Consider the following 22,516-nt stretch of genomic DNA (forward strand, 5'->3'; position numbering starts at 1 on the left):
AGAGTCGCCCAGCCAGAGCCCTCGCGGCGGACGCGGCAAGGTTTCGCGACCAGACAGCTTTCGTGGATGCAGCGTACATACCGGCAAAGCACGCCTACTCGGTAGCAGTAATCGACGGACACGGGCGAACACGCAACTCATTCACACTTTACAAGAAGAAACCACAGGTAGCGGAACAAGCAGCTATACCACTAGCTCTCAGACTCGAGCTTCACAACTGTATACAGCGACTCTAGAGAAGCCACTCGAGCTTTCGCCGGAGCCGGGATAGACAAGACGACGCTACGAATCTTAGGCGGAAGTAACATCACCGATCACTCCATCGTATGGTTCCCGGCACCCATGGGCAGCTAAGGGGTGGCCTGCGGAATCTCAACGAGATCGCACACGAGGCGGCGCGAGGACTCATTGACGGCGTCCCTCCGCTTTCCCCTGCTACCCCACATATCGAGTACAGGGATCAATTATTAACGTACAACGAGCTCACTAAGCACTTTTATCTAGGGAGACGAGAGTTTCCCCTCCCGGATAAGAAATTAACCCGCAGCCAGTCGGTCTCGTTACGCTTGCTCCAAACGAACTCATACCCCAACCCCTGACGCATGAAGCACATCGACCCAGACTATGACGGACAAGTTTGTGAAAAGTGCAGTGAATGTGTAGACTTGAACCATATGCTGTGTGGTTGTGCATCGAGTGACGCCTCGTCAAGAACAAGGAAGGTTGGGACAAAGCGCTAAATAGTGCTTCACTACACGACCAGCTTCGGGCTGTCCTGGAGGCCCGCGTGGCGGCGGAGAGCTTCGGGCTCTCTGTGCCGACGTGGGAGCTGCCCTCTACACCTGGCACCTAGCGGAGTGTCCTTCAGGACCCCTACCAGCACCACCACCACCATCTCGACGTCGAGCGAATAGACAGCAGACTCGCCCACATGATGGAGGCCAAAAAAGCCCTGCTGCGCCGATGGGTCAAAGGCTCAATAGTAGACTCCTTAAGAAGACTTTGGAGGTCAACAAGGTCATCGATGACCACTGCAAAGCGCTATGTGAGCAGTAGTGGGACGAACTGTGTGAATTCAACGACGGACAGATGCGCAACGACAAATCCTGGGATATGCTGAAGCACCATCTCGACGAAAGCGGCTCGAAGTCAAAGCAGAGGCATACGTTGGCCCGGGCCCTTAACGAAGCCACCAGGTCTCACACAGTCGATGATCTCGTCTGAAAACTCATGCAGAAGTACCTGCCCGTCCGTCGCGACGGGTATCCCAACTCTCGGACTACCGAGGCCCTCCACGCCCCGAGCTGAATGAAGACTTCTCCATTGCCGAGGTCAGACAGGCCATCTTCGCGCTCAACCGCAAGTCTGCGCCGGCTCCGGACGAAGTCGCCAGAAGAATGTTGAGAAACCTCGACGACACGTCGATCGTATTTCTGAGCGACAAGATCAACGAGTCCATGAAGAGCGGCGCTGTTCTTGCAAAATGGAAGACGGCCTGCACTGTGCTGATTCCCAAGCCCGACAAGGCCCCAAACATTGAGAACCTCACGCCGATTCTTCTAACCTCCTACGTCGGCAAGGTCATGGAACACGTGGTCCTCAACAGGCTCAACGGGTACCTCGAAGACAACAAGGTTTACACGCACAACATGATCGGCTTCCGCGCCAGACTCTCGACGCAGGATGTCATGAAACTAATCAAGCATCAGAAGGGTGGATGGCCGTTCCAGAGACGTCAAGGCCCTCCTCAGTCTGGACTTTGAGAAGGCTTCCGACAACGTGCTCCACCCCTTCATCGTCAAGGCCATTTCCGACCTGGATCTCGGTTTTAAATTCCACAGCTATGTCAGCTCTTTTTTAACGGACAGGAAGGCCAAGCTTCGTATTGGGGACTGCCGCTCCGACGATGTGCACATCGGAGGACAGGGCACTCCTCAGGGCGCTCTCATCTACCCCGCACTGTGTAACATCTTTATGACTGGCCTTTCCGAGAGGCTGGAACGCATTGAGGACGTCAAGCACACCACCTACGTTGACGACATCTCCATCTGGTGCGCCGGCGAGGGCAGAGTTGAAGAAGCCATGCAAGAGGCGACCGACGCGATCGAGGAATATCTGCGCCCGACCGGACTTGGATGCTTCCCGCCAGGTGCGTGCTTTTGCATTACAGAGAAGGCAAGCAGACCCAAAGATTAGAAGCCAGGGCGGGGGACGATAACCAGGGTCGACGTCATTCGGGCCCTGGGTATGTTTGTCGAATTCATTGGAGGCAACATAACGGCTGTCCGCATGATCTTCGCCGAGACGGGCAACGCTTTCCGCCTCGTTCGCAGAATCGCAAACCCACACCGAGGCATGAAGGAAAACAAGATCCTCAGGTTGATCAACGTCTTCGTACTATGCCTCTTCACGTACACAATCTCTATGCACAACTGGCTCAGAGAGCAGCGAGACAAGCTCAGCGCTTTTGTCAGCAAAGTAGTCAAAAGTGCTCTCGGGCTACCCATCAGGACCCATACCAGGGATCTCCTATAGCTGGAGGTACATAAAACCGCTGATGAAATTTCCGAAGCCCAATAACGCATGCAACTCGCTAGCCGGACCACCACAGCGGCAGGTAAACGCATTCACGAAGAGCTGCGTTACCACCCTGCGGGATTCTGGATGGTCAGTACTCCGATCCCTACGTCCATTCGGGACAAGTTCAAAGTGGCCTCCGTGCCCCGAAGCGCCCATCCCGCCCACAACGAGGGCCAGAGCAGCACTGATCCTCAAACAGGTCAAGCAACAAGACATTAGAGCAAGCTTCGTCGATGACGCGGAGTCCAGCGAGGAGAAGACCTTTCCCGTCGTTCTGGTTGACTCCAGCGGCAATATTTCCAATAGCGCCTCGATTCGCACTTCAGACCTCGAAGGCGCTGAGTAAGCCGTTATCGACCTCGCCCTGCTAGACGGCGAGTTGCTGCAGGCACTAAAAATGGGTGGCATCGGAGCTGGCCTCGAGCTAAAGCTTCCTCTCAGCACCTGTTCTGGGAGTTTAAATGGCGCATTTTATAGACAGTATCACTGCAGTAAAGATAACAAGCCTCCCACAGATTTAATCCACAGAAAAATCAATGTCTTTACAAGCCTTTTCTTTTAATCGCCTAATCGTATTTTTTTGGCATGAAAGTCACCTTCGTGTGTATTCAGACATGCACAATTTTTGCTAAGCGGTCGTCATGCAATACGACCAAAGAAAAGGGACTTTGCTGATAGAAATTTGCGTGCAACAAATATCCAGTGGTATCAAAATGTAAGGTCTTTACGGATGCCGTTTGCTTAGCCTTCACTGTTAGACACCCATGATGTTTATACAGCAGTTAAGTAACTTGCCTTTTTTCTATACTATTATCTCGCCTGACTTAAACACAATTAATCGTCCTTAAGTCGGCAAAAGATCTCATACTCCCTGCAGATATGATAGCTTCAGAGCCTACAAATAAAGGTTCATCATCTTAAACTGCTTGTTCTACGGCAACTATAAACCTCTCTAACGCCTGCGATGTAGAGATAAGGGAAGGTATGACAAGTTACTTCTTGTCTCCAAACTTACTTTCACTTACTTATTTGAATTTGTGCTCAGGATAACACATCAAAGTGCTGTTGAGATTCATGTACGGAAGTGCCAAAAGAAGACTCCTACGTTCGTGTTAATATTCATGGACACATCCGACGGATATTCAGAATAAGGTTGTCTATACGTCGCACGTGACCAGCTAGTTTACAAAATTATACATAGAATATGCGTGTGGAATTCCTCGCCGTAGACACCTAAGGCAATTTCTAAGCAATTTCCTCTTCGAAAGCATCACTGTCAGTCAGCTTAAAGTCCGCCCAAATAAGCACCTTAACGACGCTGTAGAGAGCTTCGCACGGCAATGATTGGCTATATTTTTGTACTTTCCGAGAGGTTCCAAGGGGGAAAAGATAGAGGCAGAGCTAGATTGTTCTGGTTGAAGATACACATTTCAAGTGAAAAAACACGAATGAATAAAGAGACCGTGTGCCCTGTCATCTTCTCCCTGCTGTAGCGTCGTTCTTTTTTCTTTAAAGCAATGCTTAATATATCGAACATGCGCTGTCTGCGCTACCCTATCAGGACAGCACTGATATCACGCGTGCGTTTGACTATTTAAAAGCGTGCCAATAAACCCTTCGCTGCTTCTTGTTCCTGCCATCGTGTAGTTGCCTCGATCTTTACCAGACACACGTGGCACACGTTACATGGTGTCAGAAGTGGGCACTTCGGGTCCAAGCGTGGATCCGGCGGAGCCCCAACGATGGAACTACTGAAGGCACCGCCACTCTTGCAACTTACCGGCAATCTCTCTGCGCAATGAAAGCGCTTCAAACAGAAGTTTGACTTGTTCATAGTGGCAACCACGACGAAGGAGCAACCCCGCACGGCAGCTGCAAAAGCGGCACTCCTTCTGAGTGCCGGACGGAGAAGGACTTGACGTGTTCAACACGTTCAAGTTTGAAGCACAAGAATTCAAGGAAGACTACGCAACAATCGTTGAAAAGTTCGAGTCTTACTGCTCTGAGGTAAGCAACGAAGTGCATGAGCGATATCTGTTTCGCTCGAGGAAGCAGGCAGATGGGGAACCGTTCAAAAAATGTCTTCGTAACCTAAAAAAGCAGGCTGGGCAGTGCAATTTCGGAGAACAGCGTGATTCAATGATCCGGGATCAAATAGTGTTCGGCACAAATAACTCAAAGCTGCGCGAAAAAATGCTTCGCGAACAACAGTTGACTCTAGTGAAGGCGGAAGAATTTTGCAAGGTCGCCGAATCTGTGGCGCAACGAAACGAGGTCCAGAGGGCCACGGACAGCCACATTGACGCTATTGCGGGGCCCGCAACTGCACCGAAAAGCAGAAACGCCCAAGATGGCAACAAGCAGTACCGCTGCACAAAGTGCGACCGGCGGCACAGACCAAGGCAGTGTCCTGCATGCGGAAAGAAAAGCAACGTATGCCACTTGCCCAATCATTTTGCGGTGTGCTGTCGAGAATTGTCCAAAATTGCCGAAGTCAGCAAAGACGACTTTGACGATAACTTCGACATCCTAGAAGTTGGTGTTGGGAACAGAAATGCCAAAGACTGGATAGTGAAAGCTGAGGTCAAGGGCAAGAAGGTCTCCTTCAAGGTAGACACTGGGTCACAGGCCAGCTTACTGCTGTTTTCGGCCTACCGGAAAATGCGTGCGGCGGGACCGTTGACTGCTGCTACCTCGGTACTACGGGCCTACAACGGAGGCGTCATAACACACTTCGGAGCAACGTCGCTGGAGGTGACGGTAGGAAATACTTCCGCCACAGTCCAGTTCTTTGTCGTAAAACGCGGCAGTCAAGCCATACTAGGACTGGAAGCGAGTGAAGCCTTGGGCCTTTTTCAACGCACAGTGGCCACTGTAAGTGCCTCAACAGACTACGAAGCAGTTACGAATTTCCAGCACCTCTTCCAGGGATTAGGCTGCTTGAAGAAACCATACAGCATGGTCCTGCAACCAACAGCGGTTCCTGTCGTTCAACCAGCGCGGCGTATTCCCCTGTCCCTGCGGGGCCCTCTTCAGGAAGAACTGCGAAGACTGGAGCGCGAGGCCATCATCGTAAAAGAGAATGACCCCACGGACTGGGTAAGCCCTTTGGTTACCGTCAAGAAAAAGGACGGCAGAATTAGAATTTGCATGGACCCCCGGAAAATTAATGAGAACATAAAAAGAGAACACTTCCAGCTCCCAAGGCGTGAGGATATGGAAGGGGAGATGACCGGCGCAACTGTATTTAGTTGCTTGGACGCAAGCTCCGGCTTCCACCAGATCGCACTTGACGAGCAGATATCGAAAATATGCACTTTTGCTACTCCTTTTGGCAGGTACCGTTACCTCCGATTGCCCTTCGGCATCGCCTCAGCGCCTGAACTCTTTCAAAGGACGATGACTCAAGTATTTGAGGGCCTTCCCGGTGTACATGTGTCCATTGACGATATTTTGGTATGGGGAGCAAACAAACAGCAGCATGACCTGAGACTGGTTGCGGTCTTGAAAGCGGCCGAAAAAACCGGCTTAACGTTCAACGCAAAAAAATGCCGGTTTGGTGTTACGGAAATACAATTCCTGGGCGATATCATTGGACGTGACGGCATCTCGCCAGACCCAAAACTTATCAAAAGCTTGCTTGAAACGCCGGAACCCAAAACCAAATGTGATGTTCAGCGCATGCTCGGTGTAATCAACTACTTTGCAAAGTACGTGCCACGGCTTTCTGAGCGGACTGCGCTTCTCCGAGCGCTTATCAAAACACACGCAGTATTTGAGTGAACTGAAAACCACAGAAAAAAGTTGAAAGGCATCACTCAAATTCTAACCATGAAACCCGTACACCCGTACTCGCCATCTTGGATCCCCAAAGGCAGTCTAAAATAACGTGATGCATCAAAAGATGGCATGGGGGCAGCGCTCTTGCAGTGTCACGATGGTGATAAGCGGCACCCAGTGGCATATGCATTCCGTGCGCTAACACAAGCTGAGCAGCGTTACGCGCATATTGAAAAAGGAGACTGTCAGCATTTCGTTCGGCTGTTAGAAGTTTCACCACTTCGTGTATGGGCACAAAGTTTTTATTGAAACTGACCATAAACCGTTGCTATCTGTTGCTGCGAAAGGGATCTGCGACATGCCTCCCCGCCTTCAGAGGTATTTTTTAAGACTTCTGAAATATGATTTTGTTTTGCAGTACCTACGTACCAGGAAAACACCTCGTCTTGGCCGACATGCTGTCAAGATCGGCTGCGGCTAGTCACGAGGACATCGCTGGCGCCGCTGATGACGTGGAAGTGCACGCAGTGCAAGTCCTGGACTATTTGGTCACGGGCGCTACGCGACAGAAGCTGGTGCAAGAAACTGCGCGTGACGGTTACTTGAGCACTGTCATCTCCAATTTGTCAAGCGGTGAGAGCCTGCAAGGTGAACTCAAGCCGTTTTCGTCAGAGCTTTCCGTCGTGGACGGTATATTGCTGAAAGGAACAAAAGTCGTCATACCTAAAAGCACGCGACGTGAAATCCTAGGACGAATTCATACTGCGCACCTAGGATTGCAGAAATGCAAAGAAAGAGCACGACGTTTGGTTTTTTGGCCTGGGCTCAGCAGCGACTTATCCCTGCTAATTCAGAGTTGCTCTACTTGCCGGAAGTTTTCATACAAGCAACCGAAAGAACCGTTGCTCATGCGCCCAATCACATTATGCGCATGGGTTCGAGTTGGTGTAGACATTTTTTCTTTTGGGGGAAGTTCGTACGTCGTAGCGTTTGACGCGCTTTCAAACTTCCCGGAAGTCCAGAAGCTCCAGGACACCACTGAAAGAGCAACAATTTCCGCACTTAGCGCAATGTTTGCCAGGTATGGCGTAGCTCTGGAGGTGTGCACCGGCAACGGGCAGCAGTTTTCAAGTTATGAATTTGCAGAATTAGCAAGAAAATATGACTTCGCTCATGTCACATCCAGTCCGCGCTTCCCCACAGTCCAACGGTCTGGCAGAGAAAGGGGTACAGATCGTGAAACGCCTCTTGAAGAAAAGTGAAGACTGCACGCGAAGAATTTTGGCTAGGCTTGTTGGCCTACCGCTCCACATCGCTTGTGGGTGGCCAATCACCTCGAGAACTTCTTCAAGGCAGTTGTCTCTGGTCGAATGTACCCGATTTTGGCGACGTGCAGCCTACGCCAGTCAAAATACTTCGTCAGAACAACGGCGGAAAGCATTTGTCACCCTTGGACAAATGGTTGATCGTAAGGCTCAGGGACACAACATGGTCCCCGAAAGGTATTGTGATGGGTAGAACGTCCCCGAGGTCCTACAACGTGGAAACAGGGTGGTCGAGTGTTTAGACGTAACAGACAGCATCTCCTTCAGACTCGCGAACAGTGGACAGCAGACGAGAGTGATGATGATGACTGCGGTTCATGTTACAGCTTGTGCACTGACTCTAGTGCAAGTAACTCCGTTGATGTTACATCGTGCCAGCCTACACACCCGCATCCTCAAGCGTCGTCCGCCGATGGCCCGGCATCAACTACAGCGCACCACGTGCTATCTCCTCCCAGGCCGACGCTAGTCCCAAGAAGGTCGGGTCGCACCAGTAGGCCACCGCAGCGGCTTCGGTACGACGCGACCTTTAATCAAGTAACCTGAACTGTTGTGCTTCGCTACCCATGAGAGGATGTATCGGGTATGCGCTGTCTGCACTACCTTATCAGGACAGCCCTGATATCACGCGTGCGTTTGACTATTTAAGAGCGTGCCAATAAACCCTTCGCTGCTTCTTGTTCCTGCCATCCTGTAGTTGCCTCGATCTTTACCAGACACACGTCGCACACGTTACACTTACCTACAAATTAAAGTATACTTCCATGCAGCATGTTAAGTCAGCTAGTGTACATTTACTGCAGTTGTGTAATATGCCACCACGAGAATCACAGAAGCTCCTTCGAAACACAGTTGCTCGCCTTTTTATTGCAGTTCTAGCCCGAGCAATAAACTCGGGCTAGAACTGTATTAGTCCGAAGACAGGTAAAAAAGCTTATTGCGCTTAAGTTACAGAGAACCGTAGGGGTAGGATGTGTGAGTGAAGTCCTCAGTTGAGGACTCCATGAGACACGCCCACCCGGTGCTCTTTCCGGACCAGATGGAGCTTGCTCCTCGAGTCGACGCTGTACAGCAAAGCTTCCCACGGCGCCAGGAAAGGGTGAAGGTTATGGCCCAAGGTTGTGGAGTGTCGGAACGCCCATGTTGCGTGGAACGTAGGGCCATAGGTTCATCGCAGACGGGACGTCAATAGCGGTGCAGTGCGGGGCATATATTGTGGTATACAGTGAGATGAGGGAATGTGTTTGTGTGCGACTGACGCCATGATAGGACATCGTTTCGTGAGAGGTCTTTGTGGGGTAGGAGGTACTTCCGCCGCTGGCAAGTGCAGTGTTGGTTAACGGCGTCAAAAAGCTTGAGACCGCATCCGGTCATTCTCTTTCCCGATTGTCGCGCTAATATGCTCCTAGGGTACGCGCTTGAGCCGGGCCGTCGACCTTAGATATTCCGGACATTCATGACCAAGGGTTCATATTATCGTGGCCGGTGCGGAGAGCGTGGAGCATTGTAGTATGCTATGTGCGGCTCGTGAGACGGTATACCTCGTGGACAGTGGTGACTATTGAGCTGGTCAAGTGCGCGTCTTCGTGTTCGTAAAGCACTGTGTCCGTCTACAACGTGTCAAGGGAGTTGACTAATTGTTGGTGAAGCGCGTGGCTTGTCGTTAGTGTTTGTGGCGATCCATATGCATGCTGTGTGGTGCTGGAAACACTTGTGTGCATTCTTTAATATCCTGAGCGACGCGTTGTATGCATCTGGAAGCTGAAGGTGGCAGCGGGTAAAAGGGAGAGCTTGAGGGCGAGGCACTCCCGTTGGCAATTCACGTGAGCCTTGATAACTTATTCTACAATGTCGTGCATATATATCCAGCTTTTCATGCATTCGCAAAAGTTCTTTGAAATTGCGGGTGCACCTCAAGACTTGAACTTACTGCATAAAATGCAGTGCAACATCCTAGAACTGTTTCATGCACTTATATGATTGAAGATCGCGGTAGTGTTCTACATAATGCGCTCTCTAAGCAATGATCACTGCAAGTATCCTTGCTTTTTATTGGCTTTGGCTGAAATCGCTCAAAAAGTAAAGAGCATCACAAATCAGCGCTTCTGAATATGTTCCATACTAAAGGTTTCAGCGTCTCCGGTTGTCAAATAACACGGCTTGGTCAGGCTAGCTGTGCTTTTCCGGGAGAGTCCATGTGGTAGAACGGCCGGCCCTAAGAGTTGCCGGTGCCCGGTTCGATTCCTTGCAAAAGAAGAAATTGCCCCTTCTTTCTGAGGAAACAGTAGTGATTTGTTTAGGGAGCTGTGTTGCTAGTCTGAAAAGGACGATACTTCTTTTTGTTTTCCTTTCCCGACACCTTTTTTCATTCCAGATTTCACTTTGGCTTTTAGAAACGAAGTGATCTTTGCCTTTGTTTTTCTGGCTGCTCACACTATGAGAATTAAATGCGCACGGTAAACCAATCTAACATTACGGTGGTTTTCTTTTCGTAAAACATGTAGCAGTATTCACGAAACTCGCGATGAAAAAAACTTTTAGACAGTCCTTGGGCGGAAAAGTCTATATAGAGGTGTCATGCTGCGACCTCGTCTCATAAATATTTCGGATCGGAAGCTTGCGTGACCGCACGATTTAGAAGCATGAATATCACACAATAAATAGACATTGATGCATGCCAGCTGCTTTGTCTACAGCGATAGGCAGCCTTGACTGACTGTGTTTGTTCAGGGGTGGATGAGCGCATTTCCTGCAATTTTTCATCGTGTCACTCAAACCCGGTGTGTCCTTTAGACAGCGAGAGCTTCCACTAGTTCCGCATTTATCAAAGTGCCAGAGTCCGGGTACATCATGGCCCATCTAGGCAAGCTACTCGTTCTGTTAGAGAGAGAGAGAGAGAGAAGGGAAGACAGAAAGGCAGGGAGGTTAACTAGACTGAGTCCAGTTTGCTACCCTACACGTGGGGAGGGGAATGGGGAGTGAAAGAGGGAGAGAGAGAACTTAGGTATAGGATGTCTACAGTCTGGCACTCAAGTCTGTTTCCCTCAGGTAGCGAAACAGCGCTCGAACTGCTTTCTGGGCCAATGAACTATGAGGCCAGGCCCCCAAGATCTTCGCTTCCGTAAATGGCCTGTCATCCAGTCTATTTAAGGCACACTGGAGAGTCTCGCGTTGATTATCGAAGCGAGAACAGTGGCACAGAAGGTGACTGATGGTCTCTTCACACTTGCACTTCGCGCACATTGGTGAATCCGCCATTCCAATACGATAGCTGTAGGAGTTGGTGAATGCTACTCCTACCCACAGCCGACACAGCAGTGTTGCGTCACGTCGTGGAAGGTTCGCTGGTAACGTAAGTTTCAGTGATGGGTCGAGGCTGTGTAAACGACACTTAGAGTTCTGAGGTGTATGCCAGCAACCTAACGTGATTGTACGAGCGAGACTGCGAAGCTCTCTTGCAGCGTCGACTCTGGATAAAGGTATAAGGAGTGTCGATGAGCCAGCCTGGGCACGTCGGGCAGCGTCATCGGCGAGGTGATTACCAACGATGCCACAATGTCCTGGCAGCCACTGAAATATGATATTATGTCCTCTTTCAGAAGCGCAATGGCAGGTTTCGTGGATTTGTGACACCATCTGTTCATAATTGCCACGTCGTAAACTTCTCAAGCTCTGGAGGGCTGCTTTCGAGTCAAAAAATATTGCCCATTTGTAGGGCGGTTCTTTTTCAATGTATTCGACAGCAGCGCGAAGAGCGGCCAGTTCAGAGCCTGTAGATGTCGTTGCGTGTGATGTCTTAAACTTGATGACGACCGATTGAGATGGTAGAACAACGGCGCCCGTAGAATTTTCCGAGACGGAACCATCCGTGTAAACATGAATGCGGTTAGAGTATGAACAATGCAGAAGTTCCAATGTGATCTGCTTGAGAGCCGCGGTGGTCAGGCTAGCTTTCTTCACTATTCCTGGAACAGCAAGGTACACAGGAGGCTTCTTCAAGCACCACATAGGGGATGGCGTTCTTGTTGCGGGTGAGTGCCTCAAAGACAAAGAGTGCCGGTTAGCCGCAATTGATCTGGAGAACGCTGCCCTGGGTCTTTTCTCAGGCAATCGAGCGAGATGGTGGTCAGGGACTCTGGATATATGGCGAACATGCACCCGGAGCGCGTCGATATCTATATAGGTCCTTATTGGGTGGTCTCTCGCGGTGGCAATTGTTGCCACGGTTGAAGCATTTCGAGGTAGCCCCAGACATGTTCGAAGGGCTTGGCCTTGAATGCTCTGTAGGACATGGATGTTAGTTTTGTTAGCATTGGACAGCACTGGAGTGCTGTATCGCAAGTATCCTAGGAAGAGCGTCCTGTATAGTTGAAGCATAGATGCCACGGATGTGCCCCACGTTTTACCGGCGAGAAACCTTAGTATATGGGAGATGGAAGTAAGCCTCTTCTTCAAATATGTGATGTGGGGGCTCCATGAAAGGTCTCTGTCTATAATAACGCCTAGGAATCGGTGAGTTTTTGCGCTCTGTTAGTATTGCTGGACGTCTCAACCACCTGCAAGGTGGATGAGCGAGAACGTATGATTACGTTCTATTAGGTTCATGTAAATGGTAACCTTCATTGACGAAATTTTGACTGTCTCTGAAGAATCAGTTGTAAAAACAGCTTTCGATTTTTTGCAAAGCTCTTACAAGACAAATTTATAACGTTACGTTCTACTTTGGCTTTCTGTGGAAGAGCTAACAAGGACGCGTTAACAACGCCTGTCTAGTGTCTGCACTCAGAACTTTAGTAACGGGAGGAAAGCAATGGCGGTGTTCTAGTGCTTCGCCGTTAAATGCGCAGAGCATACACGTCTTCCCGCCTGAGCTAAATCGAACTGTACAACGTTACATTTTCTCTACTCAGAGTCTAATTTCTAAGAATATTCTGGCAGAGCCGTGCTTATACTTAATGCTTAAATTAAAATTGCCCGGGTCAACCTTACAAACAAATGCACGGGAAATGCGAGGCGTAGTAGGGGAGGTTTGCTAATTAGTTTCGACGCTATTAAATTTTTACTGCGCACTCTGGTTGTTTGTTATTCTTTGTTGACTAATACCTAAAGGTTAATATATTTGTTTCGGCACAGACGCTGCTCGTCAGGACGACATAGGAGGCGCACCTTACCATAGACTAAAATATTGTAAGAGTACAATAACATTATTTTGTTCATTTCCGCTAGAGGTATTGAGTAATGAAGGTAATGAAGTGACGCTAGTACAAAAACGTTCACTCTATGGTGTCTGTAAAAAAGTCCATTTTAGAGCACTGCTGCTTCGGCTTTTTTTTTAAATTGTGATTGCCCATTTTTTCACAGTTTATTTCAAATAACGACACTTCGAGATATTAAGAGTTCTGCGGCACAGTTTTTGCCAAAGTCTTGGAATTTATGTAAGATGTTATGCTTCGATCATACCTATACCTCTGTAAATCAGTAGCATGTGTTCCTTACAGGCGAAAGAGGTTGAATCATTTACAGTTTTCAGTATTGAAGCTAGCTAGACTAGGCAAAATGCTCTGGAGACCTCTCGTGCATTATCTTGCACATTTACTTCAATCTTGATTCATGTTAACTAGGTAGTGATTATGTCATTTTTCCCCCAGATATGAGGTCGGATGCATGCGTAACTGTATGAATATGGTTTAATCAAATTATTGCTCGCACCTATGAGAGAGTTAATTTGATATAGACCCTTATTTCTCCAGAGGCATGAAAAATAACCATGAAGTTGTGTTTCTTACACTAAGAAATGGCATGAAAATTCTTGATGCAGCGTCATCATGGCCACCAACTATACGATTATGCATCTCCGTCTCTTTGTTTATGTAAAGAAGTTTTTATCACATTCATCATGAGGAAATTAGTTTGTCTATATATATGGAGATGGCGTTTTTCCCATCTAAGCGTTACACTCAGAGGAATATCAGTACGGAGAACCGATTTGAAAAGCGATTGTTTCCCTCAACTGTCTTCAAACTTCAGGAGGATATTAGCCCTTTGACAAGATGTACTCTTCCTTTATCTAAAGTAGTCGAATTGTCTCAAAAGCACGTCCATCGTTGTCTACATTCGCCGCACTCTATAAAGTATCCGCGCAAACTCTCGTGCGACGTTGAGGCGATGATCAACTGCAAAGTATTTTTGCAACCATGGTCCTTGTGCTTATCCGTTGAGCATATATATATATATATATATATATGCCTGCCAAGTCGGAACGGGCGAGCTGTGCCTCCCATTGCTCCAGTGTGTCATTATTATTTGGCCTATGAGGACGCTTAGTGCACTCCCAGGTTACATGTATTAGGGTGGGTATGCCACCGCACCAAGGGCAGTTGGCCCTATATCGAGTGGGATACATTGCGTTGAGCATAGAGATTGACGAATATTCCAGTCTGTGTTTTACGCCCATCGGTAGCCCCTTCCCCGTTGAGTTGTGGGTGAGGTGGCCGGTATTTTCTGCGGACTCCACGTTGATTGATGAGCAAATATATATTTGGCATTTCAACTGATGGGAATTTGCTAAAGGCTAGTGCAAGTGGTTAGGATTAAAAGAGGACGCGGTCGCTCACTTAGTAGACCCTCGAGATAACCGTTAGCCTGTTCATTTCCTTGTGCCCCCGTGTAGTAGGCGATAAAAATTTGCAATTGAAATATATATATATATATATATATATATATACATACATTATAGGTCTCGAGAACTCGCATACAGCGCACAACATAAAAGTGCTTATTGCTAAACGCGGACAACTGCACATTTATTAAGACGTGTTCTACATGACCTGATTTATTTCGAAAAATATTTCGTATTTTTGTGCGATGGCATTAGTCTATATAGTGCGGCTGCGCAGGCCTGCAGCGTGTGTCATATCATGTTGCGGTTACACATCATGTTCTATTTTAATTCAAGCGAAGTCTCACGTGTTCTTGGTTGTTAATGTTTTCGTTTTGCCGTTTTGGTCAGGTACAGAGGACAAGTCTTGGCCTGTTTCGTAATAGAGGAATACATACTTTTCGGCTGGTTTGTCTGGTGCCGAGGCTGGGACCTTAGGGCTGGGACGCAGACACAAGATGAAGCATGGCGCATTATTGCTAGCGCACTGTTTGCTTGCTTGTATTTCTGTGTCCAGGTCAGTTAAGCACTGTAGTTTTAATATCTCTTGTATCTCCACACTATGCAGTCCCACGCAATTTCCTGTGCAGTGGCTCAGAATCTACATCATCAGGAATGACCGGCCTGTCTCATGTTAAAGGTGACCTGGCATTTGGGTACCCTCAGTGATTTGCTTCAAGAAAAACATTTCACCAACGATTACCATAATCTCTCGAATTTTGAGCGCAGCTGCTTAGGTGCTTTGAATTCGCGATATATTGTGGCAAAGAACTTGATTCCGAACGACAGGGTTCTCTCGGCGGTGGCACTGAGCCTCTCATTGGGCAGCTCGTTCAGCAGCAGCGGCAGAGGAAGCATTTCCACCGGTTGCGTCGCTGATTGTTCAGAAAGAACGCGTTAACACGGAAACGCGTGGTGTGCGCGACGCGCATTCTCTAGCGGCGGCGGTGGCGCAGGCGAAGTAGCGCACGAACAGTGGGTCCTAAGCCCAGGCCAGCGCTTTGTTTCCGTGCTCGCCGCAAGCCTGGTCGCTGCCGTCAGTCCGCTTTCCTCCTCACCCTTTCTTCACACCCTTCTTCTGTTCTCATATTATGGTTACGCTGCACCCTCCTCTCCGCTAACCTCCTCGCATTTTTAACTCTCGCCACTTTGTTGGAAATGGCAGCGCGGAACCAAGTTACGCAAAACGGTGTTTGATCACCCAGGGGTCGAATCTTATAACGGTTCGGAATACGAACCGTTCGCTTCGCCGCTTACGTCACTAGATGTGCCACTCCCAAGCCGGCGGTGGAAGAATGGGAGGACGCGACCAATAGATGAGAGGGTGCCACCTCTGAAGTGTACGTCATTATATGACGAGCTAATCGAGGAATTGTAGAATGTTTCTGCTTGCTAAATAAATGTAAAATATGAATTAAATATTATACGCCAAGTTCTGAAGTATAAACGTGTGGTGCCGGGCGTTTACGCAATGCAGAAGTAATTTATTAATGTCATTCTTTTTTGTTCTGAGCCGACAGGCGGTATCGCAAGCGTAAATGAGTTGGCAGAGCGCCGCGCTATGTCGTCTGCTACCAGGAGCTCGCACGATGCACGCAACAGGAACGCACTGCCGGCACTTCTCAAGTAGCGAGCGCGACAAAACCGTGAACTGGTTCTTAGGGACACCTTTACTAGCCGACTATATCAATTTTCCATCTTTTTTTCGCCCTTCGTCATCGGCTCGGACATGACTTGCTCGCCGCCGCGCTACCGCTGTCCCTGCGATAAGCCCCACGGCGCGTCGCGTGATAAAAGCAATGGAACTTGAAATCGAACATTACGATACACGGGCCCTGCATTGCCTGCGCGAAGTCAAATCGAAGAGTGTGGTGCTGACGGTGCCCGCTGTGCCGTAAAATTGAGTAACAAAGTGCGGCACTCCCGAACGAGAAAAAAAAAAGGCAGCCAAATAAGAGATCTCCACAATATATTCCCGTCTTGACTGTATAGTTTTATCAGCCGAACGAAGGAAGTGCTGAACCAGCCTAGGTTGAACCCTTCTGACTGCTGAACGGCGATCTGCGAGCTATTCACGCTGGCGATAGCACTGAGAATTCGATCTCACCATGCAAATATCTCCTTGGCATTGGCTTTGAAGCTGAGGTCACGGGAAAGCTGACCCAGCCCTTCAACCAGCCAACACAGTAATTGCGAGAGCAACTTTGTGGACAGTGTCAGCAGCAGAGATCTAGGTTATTCCGATGAATGCTTCACGTCCGACCGACCTCTGGGAGCTGCAGGCCGGTGGCGATGAACCGCAGCGCGCAATATTCCTTCCTCTGCGTGGAATGGCCACTCGTACGCTTGCACCTGAGTCCCCTCCATTTGATAGCGTAGCCTGCAAAGGTTTACTTAGAAAGCCAGCAAGGGCGGTGCAACTCATTATCCGTCACTTCTTCGAACGCGTATCGCGCTTCCAGCCGTGGTCGACACCAAAAGAGGAACGCCAAGCAGACGACGAAGGCAAGTAATAGCCTACGAAGCAACCAACGCACGCGCGCGCGACGCCCGCGTGTCTCCGGGGTCGCGCGACCGGCGCGCGCAGCCAGGGTCACAAGCCAAAGCCAAGCCACAGCAACGGAACCCAAAGCGGACTACCCCTTCGCCGGTTCCTACGACCGGTTCGCTTTGAAGATGATTGACAGATGTGCGACGTATTCAAAAATTGCGATACCGCCCCGCTGCCTCTGACGACCTGTGACGTAATCAAAATTTTGGCCAATCAGGTGAGGCCAAAGGAACGGTTCCCCAACCGAACCGTTATAAGATTCGGCCCCTGTTCTACTCTTTCAGGGTTGCCCGCTTAATAGCACCTGATGCAATACTCTTCGATGGAAAGTGTACCTCGGTTGCCGGGACTTTAATCCATTTTCCAGCTGCATTCAACCATCTCGGATGACGTATTTTGCGGGAAACGTTTACTGTTCTAAGAAACGTTTACAGGTAATTTCGCTTCTACTTGGTTCTTTTCTAGTGGTGTGCTCGGCCACCAGTCTTGGGCGAGCAACGCAGTACTTCGCTCGGAACTGCATGACTCAAATGAAGCTCATAACGCCTCGTCCTCCAACGTCGGATTTTGTTAGGGTAAGCAAATGTTTATTGATGCATGCTCACTTCATGAATTGTTTACAGGGGAAAAGGAGTGTTTAGTATTGGCGCCCATTGGATGCTATCTTTATGCAGGAACAAATATGAAAACACAAACAAATCTTCATTTTGCAAATTAAATCTTTTGTGTTTTGGACCAAACGGAAACTAAATAAGGCAAGGATAGAAGCTCGGCCCGCTTAAAGTACTGAACATGTTTGTCGCACAAAGCTAATTGCAAGCTTATGGAAAGACACAATGTTTCTGCATCCCAGGCCCCTTTCTGCAGCTTTTTCATTTTCTTTCACACATCAGGAACGCTTTGAAAAACCCACTGCGCCCCGTTTTGTTGTTTAATTATTATCATCCTTACTGCTTAGCTCCAAAATAAGGTAAGTGATGAACGCCATCCTCAGCTTTTTCCAAAGAAAGAAACTTTAGAAGCCCTAAGCACACACAAGATCCTGGAAATGGTACATCTAGTGGTCTATGCCACTGATATATATAAAGCTGAGAAGACAGGCAAGTGTGCATTCCATGTGGCACCTTCCTTTATTGACGTGTTTGCCATGCTCTTGTGGCTAGTAATGGCACTATACCGGGTGTCCCGCGTAGCTTGCGCCAAACGTTAAAAATATGTAAACGCTACGTAGCTAGACAGAACCAAGGTAAGGTTGTTTGCCGTCACTTGGAGATAGCCAGATCGTTCTGTTGCGATAGCAATTACACGGACCCTCCAGGCCATTACTGCCCTCGCCACCGCCGTCGTCGTGATGATCCGTATAAAGTCCAAGGATCACAACATCGCCGCCGTGTGCCGTATGCTGTGTGCGCGAGTGAAAACGTACTAGGGTGAGCCGACGATTGCGGCTCAATCTCGCGTGCGCAAGAGAGGAAGCAGCGCGCAAGGCAGTGGAGGAGGGTTGGGGGTGGAGTGGGGCGTTCTACTCCGGCCGCAGCTGTGTATGGCGCGGCCGTTCGGGCCCTACCTTCAAAGCGATCTGCGAAGGGGACAGAATACGCCAAGTGCGCCGCTTAGTTCCCGTTGAAGCGACAGCCTGCATGAATTTCCTTTCGCTTGCTGTTGCCGCCACGCTTTCTCAGTCCAGCGTTTTTGACAGCAACCTTCCGCGGTCATAAAATCTGGCAGCGACTTTCTGCAGTCTTCAAGTTGTCGCGGCCGGCAATGTTGCGTGTATTCGCGGGCTCCTTTCACTCTCGGAAACCACTTTTAAGTAGCCCGTATTCAGCAACACAAAGGTGTATCGGGAGTTTTTCGTATTACTCCACCTTTTTTTTATATTACACTTTTCATGTAGATTTAATATTTAGGAAGTTGATTCTTTAATTAACGATGATTATGTAATGAGGTGGAATGCAAGAAACACTCTTTCTCTAAGTGACGGAGAACAGCATTTCCTTGGTTCTGTCGAGCCACGCGGCATTCGCATATCTTTAAATCTTGGTGCATGATGGTTGGGACTGGGACACCCTGTACATATGACGGTGTTTGCGCCGCACCACCGTGAGTTGCACTGAAGGAGATGACATGCATTGATTAAGCTCCTGGACAACGTTTTGGCATGTGGTGTAGACGGTTTAAATCATTGATCCAGAATCTCAAGAAGGTGCGACAAAATGCTTACGCATTTCTTCCGCATTAACCGCTAAATCAGCGCGGAATTCTTTTCTTGGTTTGTTGGTAAAGCATCATGCTCCGTTGACATCAAAACGAGCCTGTTTTCTGAAGCCTACACTACGCTTCATGTACTTTTGTATCGCTACAAGCGGTGTTTTACTCAGCAAAAATATGCGGCGAAACTCAGCAAATGACAACTATGAATAGAGCGAATGCGGCCAAAACAATTCAATTGTTAAAATTACTGAAGGGCTGATGTGTTAGAAAACCTGTACACTCGTTTTTGCAAAGAGCTAAAGAAGAATATGAACTGGCAGGGATGTAAACCAAGGACGTGCGCGGTTGGCTACCCTACCCTTGGGGAAGGGAAAGGAGAATACAGACGGAAAAAGGAAAAAAATAAACCGATACTTCCTAATGCAGAATTTGAGTATGGTTCTCTACATTCTTTGAATTCGCGATGTATCGTAGCAAAGAATTTGGTTCTGAATGACCGGGTGCTCTCGGCGGAAGCACTGAGCATCTGCTCAGGCAGCTCGCCGCATGACTGGTCGCCACGGTTGAGCATGTCTTCTATGGCACTCAGCCTTCATCCTCAGAATTTCGCCGCACTCTCCTCCTCCGCTTTCCTCCTCGTGCTCTCTTCGCTATCGCCGTCTTTGCTAACTACTTACTGCGCAATAAAGTTCTTTCATGACGTGAGAGTCCGGATGGCAGGCGACGTCACAAGTAAGGCACGAGATGAATGCAAGCGAGGGTTCATGAAACCAAATGAATTCCATTGTCAAATCTTGAGGTGGAAGGCAATTTACACTAGTGGCCACGCAGCATCCGCTCACGATAACGTTATGGGCATACGCAGATCTTGTTGCTGAGGCTAGCGTGCAGCTTCATCTTAGCCGCCATTGCTGACAATTCCGCAGGGGTTCAGTATTCACTGAATTAGAATGTTGTGTCTGTTCTCGATCGCTTGATGAGGACTGTGGCTTCTCTCGTACACTAGGTGCACGTTTGATGATGGTAAAGTATGCACGCACTAGAAGAAACGAAAAAGACGACTCTCCACCTTTTTGTCATGTGCAGAAGAGAGAAAGACGAGTTAGTAGGTGAATGCGGTCGCACGTATTCACTTCACTTCTTCCCAATAGTGCTGGGCAATCCGCATCATCATTGAAGAACTCGGTGCTTATGGTGCACAACCAACAATTTTTTCATCAATAAGTGAAGTTTCAACTCTTACGGGGGTGCTCTCATTTGCATTGTCTGAAAAGTATTTTTCTGCGCTTTAACGTTTGCCTTGTCCAGGCAATATCGGCTACAATGAGTGAGCTTCTGCGACTAATATATTATTTTCGGCCAAGCATCCGCCGGGTCATATTAGAGGGGCACAGTTTGAGGGATGCGAGGTGCTTGCACTTTCCTCTTTACGTACCTGGTGTTGGGCGAACGCTGATCATCGAGGGCGCGCCCCGAGAAGAGGCTTCATGCTGACTCTCGCCATTTTCCCAAAGTGGGATTATGGAACATTGAATTTTTGGTAGCGGGGGTGAGGCCACGCAACCCACCCCCAACTACGATATCCAAAAACAGAATAAATAGGCCGGTAGTATCACAGTGCGGAAAAACAATACATAGGCAGGTTCCATTAACGATAATGCAGCTTACGACATTTACATGGATGCTGCAGCATATACAGGGTGTCCCACGTAACTTGAGCTTACGCATTTACATGGATGCTGCAGCATATACAGGGTGTCCCACGTAATTTGAGCGAACACATTTACATGGATGCTGCAGCATATACAGGGTGTCCCACGTAACTTCAGCCGAACATATGCAAGTGCCACGTAGCTGGACAGAACCAAGGTAATGTTTGCCGTTGCTTGGAGATTAATTATTCAACTTCTCAAACATTAAAAATAGATTAAAAGTGTCAATGAGAAAATTGTAGAGCCACATGAAAAACTCCCGATACAGCTTTCTGTTTATGAATACGCGCGACATAAAAGTATTTTTCTGAGCGTGCAAGTAGGCCGTGAACACACAAAGTGCCTCGAGCGACCAGACGCGCGACAATGTTGCTTGTGTTTGCGGGCTTCTTTCACGCAAGGAAAAACACTTTTATTTAGCACGTATTGAGCACCACAAAGCTTTTTCGAGAATTTTTCGTGTTTTCGCAATTTTATCATTGACACTTTTCATCTAATTATAATATTTGAGAAGCTGATCAATTTTTAAGACTAATGATTTAATAACGCGGATAGAAAAAAATATGAGTATCTCCAAGCGACGCCAAATATTACCTTGGTTCTGTCTAGCAGCGTGGCATTTGCTTAGCTTTAATGTTTAGGTAAAGTTACGTGGGACACCCTGTGTATGTGTATATATATATATATATATATATATATATATATATATATATATATATATATATATATATATATATACTGCTACGAGGCGCTGCAGTAGCGACCGATGATGAGAGGACTGACGACGACGATGATCGCCGATAGTCGTGAGCATGGGCTCCATATGGTATGCCTGTTTTCTGCTCGTTGTATATATCTTGTAAATATATTGTCAAGCGTCTTTTCTCCCCGTAACATTTTGGTGGAGAGTGCGGGTTTTTCAAGTTTCAAGAAGGATTTACGCAGTGGACGCTCCTTGGCGGCATCTACAATGCCAGAGCGAGGCGGGGACGAGAATATTTCGAGCAGGTCATCAACCATGCCTCAACCATCCGCTGCCAACCACCCCATCGTCTTCAGACAACCGCGTGACCCAGGTACATTTTTCGGCTCTGATCACACCTACTTCGAAGCTTGGCTTCAGAGCACTAGCAACAACTGGGATCCGACACTGATGCTTGCGAACATCGTATCTTACCTGGCCGGCACGGCACAAGTGTGCTTTCCGAACCACGAACAGGAACTTACGAGCAGGGAGGTATGTAAACAAAAGCTCATCGATCTGTTCGGCAAGCCCATTGGATGCCGTCGTACTGCGCAGAAATAACTTGCCTGTCGAGCTCAGACTTCCACCGAGTCCTATGTGACGTACATCTAGGACGTGCTCGCGCTTTGTCGCAAACCCGATGCTCCGATGCCGAAGATGGAAAAGGTTGAGCATATCCTCAAAGGTATCACGGATGATGCGTTTAAACTTCTGGATTTTAACATATCATCCACAGTGCAAGACGCCATCAATGAATGCCGACGCTTTGAAGAAGCAAAAAGTCGCCGCGTTACTCCGATTTCACACGTCTTTCGAACAAGGCTGCGGCATCTACCTGCGAGGAACTCCTTTTCCCACACGCTCCACCCGTTCCTGCTGCAACCGACAATATTGCGCGCATCATCCACCGCGAGGTTGAAGCTGCCTCCCATGTTCCCCTTCCGGTATGTA

The 22,516-nt window shown here is 48.4% G+C and overlaps 1 pseudogene; it reads left to right on the forward strand.

The window, feature by feature from the left end:
- Window positions 1–20,535: 20,535 nt before the first annotated feature.
- Window positions 20,536–20,681, forward strand: LOC126538002 (U1 spliceosomal RNA; annotated as a pseudogene).
- Window positions 20,682–22,516: the final 1,835 nt, after the last annotated feature.

The sequence above is a fragment of the Dermacentor andersoni genome, chromosome 4, assembly GCF_023375885.2.
Source record: "Dermacentor andersoni chromosome 4, qqDerAnde1_hic_scaffold, whole genome shotgun sequence".
Taxonomy (NCBI): domain Eukaryota; kingdom Metazoa; phylum Arthropoda; class Arachnida; order Ixodida; family Ixodidae; genus Dermacentor; species Dermacentor andersoni.